This window comes from Mus caroli, chromosome 14, assembly GCF_900094665.2.
Source record: "Mus caroli chromosome 14, CAROLI_EIJ_v1.1, whole genome shotgun sequence".
In the NCBI taxonomy this organism is placed as follows: Eukaryota; Metazoa; Chordata; class Mammalia; order Rodentia; family Muridae; genus Mus; species Mus caroli.
Genome location: NC_034583.1, coordinates 61,549,481 through 61,559,885, shown reverse-complemented (window position 1 = coordinate 61,559,885; position 10,405 = coordinate 61,549,481). Strand labels below are relative to the sequence as shown.

Sequence of the window (10,405 nt, the reverse complement as noted above, 5' to 3'; positions counted from 1 at the left end):
TAGTCCCAGCTCAGGACCATCTTTAACTCCAGCTCCAGGGCATCCCATTGTCCCCTTCTGGTCCCTGCTGACACTGTACTCATGTGGTGCTGTTGTATAATAGTTTCCTCCAGGATTGAAACATTCTACCCTGCAGGGAAGCTCCTTAAGCAGGAAGGTGACCAACTCAAAATAGATTCAGGAAGTCCCTGAAACTGACCAGAATCACTGGGCCCCCTTGACCAGAATCACCCTCTCTACCAGAGTAAGCAATAATAGCCTGAGACTTCCTCTCAGAGGAGCAAGGCTGAGCTGCAAAGAAGACTCTCTGACAAACCAAGAGGACTCTGAAACCAAATCAGTTCCCTGGGGAAAACAAAAACAGAAACTAGCTGGACAGCTGGGAAGAGGTTTAGACCAACTGAGAAACGTGGAAAAGATACCCTCTAACCTGCTGGGCAGTCTGCAGGCTGTGCAGTGTGCTCCAGGTTCCTGGCTTTGAGATCTGTCACCCATGTTGGGGGTGGGCTTTCTGTTGGGGTGGGCTTTGGAGATGCAGCAGTCTTTGAGTCTTTTCTGCTCCATTAAGTAAGCCCTCACCCATAGTCCTGTAAGTAGCCCCAGTAAAACTCATTGCTTTACCAAGTTGGGCTTTGGAGGCTTCTGTACCTTGGTCTATCATGGGCTCCCTATCTAGGGTAAGAAAATGTGTGTGTTCTCTCTCTCCAAGAAAAGTTTTGTCACACAACATGTGCATCGACATACATGCAGGCAAAACACCCATACACACACAATAAAATAAAATTTAGAACTTTTTCTTCTGATGGACAGTGGTAGCACACATTTGTGATCCCAGCACTTGGGAGGAAGAGGCAGCCCAGTCACTGAGTTTGAGTCTAGCCTGGTATATAGAACAAGTTCTAGGACAGCCAGGGATACACAGAGAGACCCTATCTTGAAACAAACAAACAAACAACAAAACCTTTTTTTTTTCCATATTGAATTTGTGGTGATAGGGATTTTGCTCAGTTGGCAGAGTACTTGAACACTGCACAGAATATACAAAGTTCACACCAGGAGTGGCACTGCATGCACGTAATCTAGTGCTAGGGAGGTAGAGACAGAAGAAAATCAAGAAATTCAAGATTATCCTTAGCTACATAGGGAGTTTGAAGCTAGCCTGAGCTATGTAAAATTTAATTGTGTTTGTGTTAAACATGTACAGACTTTTAGTTTTATTTCTTAAACCTCATGTAGTTTTTAGATTGTATTAGGTATTAGTAAATTATGGAAGATAGACATAAGCTGCATACAGATTCCATACCGGTTGTTGTATAAAGTACTTGAATATCCTCTGGGTTGGTATCTGTGGAGATGTTGAATCCAAGCCCATCGGTGCTTAGAGATGGCGTCCGGCAAAGTTCTGGGGACAGAGCAGGAAGAGAGGTCAGCACCCACAGAGGAGATGGCAAAGGAGAAGGGGTAAGGGATGGAGAGGGGGTGATGTGGGACAGTGGATGACAGGACTGAGGACCTCAATGCAGAAAGCATGAGCTGTGCATCAAGGGACTTGTATGGAGAGCAACGTGGGGTCTGTGGATCCTGGCAGTGTCGATGACAAGCAGAAGCCAGCCTGCCTTAAATGGGCGTGAGAACCTGAGCGAGTCTGGTCAGATCATGAACCACAGAATGTGGAGTGGTGTGTCACACAGGCAGGATTAAGCACCCCTTCGGCCAAACGCAAGGGCCCGGCCCCTCACACACCCACACTGAGATGTTGAAACTCAGAGGAGATTTGAGACATCACCGCCCAGTTAGGAACAGTTTCAGTTGTCTAGCCTAAAACCCTAAGACCAGTCTGAAGGGCAGCACGGGGGAAAGGGAAGATTCTCTGTGACTTAGTTTCTCTTCCTGAAACAGGAAGAGTCCTGAACTATCTATGCTTCTCACCCTTTCAAGGTGGCACCTGAAGTCCGCCTGGGATCATGAGCTACGGTGGGGGATGGGGTGGGTTAGCAGCCGCATGAATGACCCTTTGTGCAGATCTGTGCCCGTGAGCCAGACGAGCAGGTGAGGACACAACCCCTGTGTCATGCCTCTTCTTGCCTCAAAGGACTCCTCTCAGAACAGGAGGGAAACTCACGGTCAGAACAAAGCAAAGCCAAGTGTAACCAGCTACACACAGAAAAACGATCAGCCAACCAAGTGTATGCCCCGCTACGTTGGTTCTGTTTGGTCTTCTTGTTGTTTTTAGACAAGGTTTCACTATGAAGCCTATGCCTGGCCTGGAACTCATTATATAGGCTTTGACCTCACAGAGATCTGCCTGTCTCTGCTTCCAGACTGCTGGGATTAAAGATGTGCGCCACCCTGCCTAGCCAACTATGTTGGGTTAGTAATCTTTCCTTACACAAGTCACACATGGACACTGTAGAAGGATTTAGGCACTTCACTGTAAAAAATTAAGAGGGAATTAAAGTCACGAGTTTCCCCGCCTTTCAGAGATAGGTATATGATATGTGCGTGTGATTTGTTACCAAAAGTGGAAGGGTTATAACCTGCTTTTCTGATTTAACAATGCCATTTGATTTATGATACGGTCTAAATTGCTGTCTTGGGTTCCACTGTCAGGTCCTTTTTGGAAGCAACTCTCTACTCTTCTGTCTCTCTCTCTCTCTCTCTCTGTGTTTCTAAACAATACTAAACTGAACATGTTTATAACAAAATTTCTTCTCATGCCTCAATCACACTTTTAATAAATATGAAAATTTAAGTATGATATCAAAATGCAGATTTAATAAACTTTTTTTTTTTTTTTTAAAATATCAGACAGTTGTGATGGCCCAGACCTCCAGCACTTGTGAGACTTCAACAGAAGAATTGGCTTGAGTTCTATCCAGGTCAGCCTGGGCTACAAGGTGAGATTATGTCCATTAAAAAAAAAAAGTCAGAATCAAACCAAAGCAAACAGAACAAAATCACTACCCATACTAAACAACCCATTTATGTGACAATTGAAGGGACTGACATTTTTTGTTTGCTGTTTGTTTGTTTGTTTGTTTGAGACAGGGTTTCTTTGTGTAGCCCCGGCTGTCTTGGAACTCACTGGGTAGCTCAAGCTGGCTTTGAACTCAGAGATCTCTCTGCCTTTGCCTCCCGAATGTTGAGATTAAAGGGGTTCGTCACCTCCACCGGACTAAAGTCCTTATTCTTTAGAAACATATGTTGTAATACTTATAAATTAATAACATAATACATATGATTTGTTTCAAAATGATCTTTTGGGTGGTGACTGAGTGGATAATTACTATTAAAACCAGGCTCTTGGAGATCTAATGAGCTATTTTCCTCTACTTTTGTGCATTGCTGGATGTTTCCACATTAAACATTATACCTAAGCCAAGACTGCAACAACAACAAAGGCTCTTATTAAGCACCAAGACACCGTGCCATGCATGGGATTCGGAAGGCAGACATGAGAGGCTGCTTTGTCAACCTCATAATCGAAAGGCTAATGGAAAGCAGGCCCAGCCCCAAAGTTATAAAACCAGCATGAGGTTTCAGATCTCAATGCAAAGACTCTATTCTACATAGTAGTGACCAGCAAATGCAGTTTGATACACTATAGAAAGAGCCTTAAAAAATAAACCATAGATTTTATTAATTTTATGAGTGTTTTGCCAGCATGTATGGATGTGCATCCTACAAGTGGTTGGGAGCCACCACGTGTGTGCTAGGAACTAAACCTGGGTTTTCTCCAAGAACAGCAAGCAGTCTTAACTGCTAAGCTGTATAACCAGCTCCAGCCTTAATACTGCTTATGCACTTTGTAAAATCAAAAACGTAGATCTTCTTTCTAGGTGAGCTGAGTATGGAGATCCCAAGAGCCAACAAAGCACACACAACCCCTTGGTCCCTTCACTTGGGCTCACAGTGAAAGGCAGGAGGAACGGCTGGCTAGGAGTAGCGCAGGAGTCCACACCACTGACTTACATTTACCCTCTGAGGCTGCATTTGGATATCTTGCAGCTTTCAGTGACTGTGCTTTTCATGATCTAGAGAGAAAATCAAGGAGTTGAGCCTAGTGTGGTACAGCTAATTTAGAGGATGAAGCTAGAAGATCACCAATTTGATGCTAACCTGGGCAGTTAAAAAAAAAAATCCTGCCTCTGTGTGGTGGTTTCACTTTTAATGTGGTCTAATCTGCCCTACATCTGCATCACCAAAGTAGAGAAAAAGCCTGCCATTGATGACACCATGCACTTAGGACATGGGACTCAGAGGACCCGGGCTGGACCTGACCTGAAAGCCTCCTCCCTGAGGACTAGCCTCCATGGTACCTGAAGGCAATGAGAGGGGAGCAGCCAGCACTATACTGCTCTGCTATGAGGTCTGTCAAGTACAAGATCAGCATGGCACAAGAGGAATGCTAAGGGTGGGGTAGTTGATGCTCACACTTGGGTGGCAACTAACAGCTCTCTAGTTGGATCTAAGGCTCACTCAACAAGAGAGAACCCATACCTGGTACTGGAAATCTGCCAACTATTTGAAGCTAGTGAAGTCATAGGTCTTGGAGAAGAGTCTACAACCACCAAACTACTAAACCAGCATAATCCCTGTTTTAGTCAGGGTTTCTATTCCTGTACAAACATCATGACCAAGAAGCAAGTTGGGGAGGAAAGGGTTTATTCGGCTTACACTTCCATACTGCTGTTCATCACCAAAGGAAGTCAGGACTGGAACTCAAGCAGGTCAGAAAGCAGGAGCTGATGCAGAGGCCATGGAGGGATGTTCTTTACTGGCTTGCCTCCCCTGGCTTGCTCAGCCTGCTCTCTTATAGAACCCAAGACTACCAGCCCAGGGATGGTCCCACCCACAAGGGGCCTTTCCCCCTTGATCACTAATTGAGGAAATGCCTTACAGTTGGATCTCATGGAGGCATTTCCTCAACTGAAGCTCCTTTCTCTGTGATAACTCCAGCTGTGTCAAGTTGACAAAAAAATAGCCAGTACAACCCCTAACTACATTCTAATTATTTATCCTAATGCCTATAGATTAACTATAGTTCTAACCCCTCATCAATGTAACTTCTCTTTACAATAGATGGGGACCATTCAGAAACTCACAACTGATTAAAATACAGTCGTGGAGTCTAACATCAGTTGATACATCCACAGCACAGCGCCTGCACCTAAGACTCAGGGATCGTTGCAGAAGAGGAGGCAGAAAGACTGTAAGAGCCAGAGGACCAGGGAGTTTAGTGTGAGGTCGTACCTCCTAGGCAAGTCCATGAAGTCTCACCAACAGACTTGTTCCTTGGTCTCAGCACCAACTGGAATCCATCCATTCCAGTTTAAAAGGTCTGTTGGGAACTCATTATGTAGCAGACACTGTTTCAGGTAGGATCGAATAGATGATGAACATCTATCCCACAACCAAGATACTCTTCTCATGGGGCTGATGTCCCAGTAGGAAGTGGACACAGAAACAAGCAGATGCTATAGCCTGTTTGGTGGGATAGAGAAAAATAAGTCAGGAAATAGAAGGAGTCAGGGGAGAGTTGTTTTGGGTTGGATTTTACAATTTTAAATAAGAGCCAGGGAATGGTGGCACATGCAGGCAGATCACTTGAGTTTGAGGTCAACCTGGTCTACAGAGTGAGTTCCAGGACATCCAGAGCTACACAGAGAAACCCTATCTTGAAAAAAAATAAAAAAATAAAAAGGCCAGCAGAGAAGGCTTCTGTGCGATGGTAACTGGGGGATCAAGGAAGGAAGAGGCCATGTAGCATTCTAAGAGAAAAGAGAGTTCCAAGCAGCAGGTTTGGGAGCCCTGAAGCAGCAGTGGGCCTGGAGTAAGAGGGACAGTCTGTGAGGCCAAAGAGAACATGTGGCTGCATGGCCAGATGATGTGGAGCCAGGGAGGCCACCCTAGGTCTGTTCTTCTGAAACAGACATCCATTGGGAGGTATAAGCACAGATGTGACCTGATGGGGACTATCTCACTTGTGCTGTTGAGACTAGACCACAGAGGCCCACCTGGAAGGGAGTCCAGGCAGGAGCTTATTATAAGAGGAGTCACCAAAAGTGAAGGTGGCCTGCACCAGAAAGGTGGTAGCTGTGTGGTAAGATTCTGGAAAATCTAGAAAAGCTGGCCTGGTGTGGGAGTCTGCAAGAGAAGGGGTTTTCCATTGAGCTGGAAATACAGCTAGCCTAGTGTGTCCAGCATGCTTCATGCCCTGGCTTTAATCCCCACTGTGGGCTTGGAGGGCAGATTTTTGCTATAACAACTAGAGGAACATAGGTGCTGTTCAGTAAAATGGGGCCTCTTTGTTGTCGTTTCAGGAATACCTAAAAACCTGTATGTGGACCTCGGTTTTAGATGGCTGCAGACACCCAAGTGGCAGTGTGGACAGACCAGGATACATAGGTGAGGCAAGGAGACATCTCTACTAGAGCCCCGAGGAATGCATCCAGTATCTGTTTTGAAACCGATCAATGGAGGAAAGTGAGCCACCTGAGTTCTCGGAACTGACTGTAAAGAGAACAAGTTGTCCTCTGACCTTCACACTCAGGCTGTGACACTCATGTGCCCAGACTTACACAGTGATGATCAATTTTAAAAATTAGAGTAATACAAATATGAAACAGATTAATTAGACAATGGTAATAAAGGACATACAGGGTAAAGGGGGGGGCAGGGAGACCCTGAGAACTAAATGTCTAGAAGTCCAGGCACACGAGGAGGGACCAGATCTCTAATCACCTGCAAGGGAAAGCAAACGAATTAGGATAAATAACACATGGGAAATGAGAGACAGCCTGAACTCAGGCAGCATTCCCTACCACACATTCCTTTTATTTTAAGGCGAAGTATTTAAAGATTTCTTACTTGGTATTTCTGATGCCCGTTAAGAATTCACAGCCATGTGGTTTTTACAGAATCTGGTTATAATGTCCTAAGCCAACCTACAGTCAGACTCCTCAAATGATGGCTGAGTTTGTTAGTTACATATCAGTAAGCATGATGACTATACTGACGATGACATTCATGAGCATAACATGCAAGAAGAGGTTATTAATAACAAAATTAGGTCTCCTAGGATCACATCCATGATGCAGGATTCAGCTAAAAATACTTTACAAGGTTCCGCTGAGGCTAGATGAAAGAATCCAAGCCCTCAATCTTTGGGAGAAAATAGAGAGAGGGATGGGAACAAAGTATTCAAAGTCTATAGTTTAATTAAAGGAAAACTGGAGAATGTCCCTAGACAGATTATAATAACCACTGCTAGGAAGTTAATTTCTAAAATGTCAAAAAAAATATGGCTGGGGATGTTGTTCAGTTGGTAAGGATACTTGCCAAGTACACCCAACATCCTGGGTCCCATTTCTATAAACTAAGCATGGTGGCTGCCATGGCTAGTTTTATGTTAACCTGAAACAAGCTAAAGTCATCGGAGGAGAGAACCTCAACTGAAAAAAATGCCTCCATAAGATCAGGCTGTAGGCAAGCCTATGGGGCATTTTCTTAATTAGTGATAGACAAGAGAGGGCTCCAGCCTATTTCGGATAGGGATACCCCTGGGCTGGTGGTCTTGGGTTCTATATGAAAACAGGCTGAGCAATCCAAGAGAAGCAAGCACTGCCTCTCTGTGGCCTCTGTATCAGCTCCTGCCTACAGGATCTTGCCCTATTTAAGTTACTGTGTTGGCTTCCCTCAATGGACTGTAATTTAGGGGTACGTAAGCCAAACAAACCATTTCCTCTCTAAGTTACTTTTGATCATAATGTTTCATCACAGCGGTAAAAAAATAACTAAAGTACATACCTATAATCCCAGGTATTCAGGAGGTAGAGACGACAGGATCATAAGTTCAAGGTCATAAATGGCTACTTAACAAGTTAGAGATCAGTTTGGAAACAAAAGAACCTATCTAAACAAATAAACAGTACATGAAATATCTGATTTAAGTTTTCTTTCTAGAAATTCCATAAGCATTGCCAGAGATTTGATCATACATTTTGATCACAGTCATTTCCCCCATCCCATTTGTCCCACTCTCTGTCTGTCTTAGGGTTACTAGTGCTGTGACGGAACACCATGAACAAAGAAACTTGAGGAGAGAAGGGATTCTCAGCTTATGCTTTCACATCACAGTTCCGCATCAAAGGAAGTTAGGACAGGAACTCAAGCAGGGCAGGAACCAGAGGGAGGCAGGAACTGATGCAGAAGCCATAGAGGGGTACTGCTTACTGGCTTGCTCCTCATGATTTGCTCAACATTTCTTATAGAGCCCAGGACCTCCATCCTAGGGATGGCACCACCCACAACAGGCTGTTTCCCACCCCCATCACTAATTAAGGAAATGCCCCAGAGGCTGGCCTACAGCTTGATCTTATAGAGGCATTTTTCTCATCTGAGGTGCCCTCTTCTCCAATGCCTCTATCTTGTGTCACGTTGACATTAAAACTAGCCAGGATGGGCTGGAAAGATGGCTCAGCGGTTAAGAGCACCCACTGGTCTTCCAGAGGTCCTGAGTTCAATTCCCAGCAACCACCCGGTGGCTCACAAACATAGGTAAAGGGAGTCAATGCCCTCTTCTGGTGTGTCTGAAGACAGCTACATTTTACTCCTATACATAAAATAAATAAATCTTAAACAAACAAACAAAAAACCGACAACAACTAGCCAGGACTCTGGCCCACTATTCTTCTTCCCAGCCAGTTGCCATTCTTCTATTTCTGTGTGTGGTTCAACGAGCGTCACTGGGGCTGTGCAAAAGAACATGAACATCTTACCAATGGCTACACCACTGAAAGAACATGTCTTACCTTTCCTCCCTTCAACTTTTAACCACCTGGAAAGTCTTCAGAGAGGAGTGGAGATCTATCAGGCTCTTCCTCTATTTCTATTTCCCCCACACCCCGGACCCCATCCCCATTCACTCCAGCCCTGCTCTGGCCATATTTATTTCATATATGTGGGTACACTGTCACTGTCTTCAGACACAGCAGAAGATGGCTTCAGGTGCCCATTACAGATGGCTATGAGCCACCATGTGGTTGCTGGGAATTGAACTCAGGACCTCTGGAAGAGCAGTCATGGTCTTAACTGCTGAGCCATCTCTCCAGCCCCCTCTATTTTTATTCTTACATTTTTAGTAGTCATACATCTTAGCACAGTATTATTTATTTATTTATTTATTTATTTATTTTCTGAGACAGGGTTTCTTTGTGTAGCCCTTGCTGTCCTGAACTCTCTCTGTAGACCAGTCTGGCCTCGAACTCAGAAATCTGCCTGCCTCTGCCTCCCGAGTGCTGCGATTAAAGGTGTGCACCACTACGGCTGGCTTAACTCAGTACTTTTTTAAAGGGGGATTTATTTGTTCTGAGTTCTACGTGCATAAATGATTTTTGCCTGCATGTGTGCCTGTGCATTGTGAGCTTGCCTGGTGCCCTTGGAGGCTGAAAGAGGGCACCAAATCCCCTGACACTGGAATTATAGACAGCTGAGAGCCACTACGTGCAAGCTGGGAATAAGGGCAGCAAGTCTCTTAACCACTCGGGCATCTCCAGTGCTCTAGCATAAGCACTTCTTGAAAACAATTTAGTAGCGTTGATAATGAACCACAAAATACTCTTCGAAAATAGTCTAGCCACTGCAAAAGCCGGTTTGTTGTTCTTGTTTCCAAGATTAATCATACAGTCATACCTACCAACAGGTGCACTCATTCCAGAGACGTGGACATTTGTATTGACACAAAGAGCTGCACATTTATCCACAGCAACTTTATTCACAATAGACACAAACTAAGCAACCCAGATGTCTTTCAAAGGATGACTAAATAAACCATAGAAATGCAGTAGGAAAAGGAATAAACTAATGATATGTACCACTTGGATAGTAGCCACAAAATTATGGGGATAAAAGAGTAGCCACTCCAGAAGATGTCCCAACCGGTAAAAAGGACACATGCTCCACTATGTTCATAGCAGCCCTATTTATAATAGCCAGAAGCTGGAAAGAACCCAGATGTCCCTCAACAGAGGAATGGATACAGAAATTATGGTACATTTACACAATGGAGTACTACTCAGCTATTAAAAAGAATGAATTTATGAAATTCCTAGCCAAATGGATGGACCTGGAGGGCATCATCTTGAGTGAAATCACACAATCACAAAAGAACTCACACAATATGTATTCACTGATAAGTGGATATTAGCCCAAAACTTAGGATACCCAAGATATAAGATACAATTTGATAAATGCATGAAACTCAAGAAGAATGAAGACCAAAGTGTGGACACTGTGCACCTTCTTAGAATTGGGAACAAAACACCCAGGGAAGGAGTTACAGAGACAAAGTTCGTAGCTGTGATGAAAGGATGCTGCTTGTGGACGTTGTACATCGTGGTGCGNA

The 10,405-nt window shown here is 44.3% G+C and overlaps 1 long non-coding RNA gene across 1 annotated transcript in view; it reads right to left on the bottom strand.

Moving 5' to 3' along the window:
- Positions 1-1,308: 1,308 nt before the first annotated feature.
- The window catches only part of LOC115029240, an 11,584-nt gene continuing 2,487 nt past the window's right edge, over positions 1,309-10,405 (bottom strand). Inside the window, exons 2-3 of the long non-coding RNA XR_003834811.1 lie at positions 5,254-5,484; positions 1,309-1,402 (exon numbers count right to left, since the gene is read on the bottom strand). This is a non-coding gene — a long non-coding RNA (uncharacterized LOC115029240). The remainder of the gene's footprint in view (positions 1,403-5,253; positions 5,485-10,405) is intronic.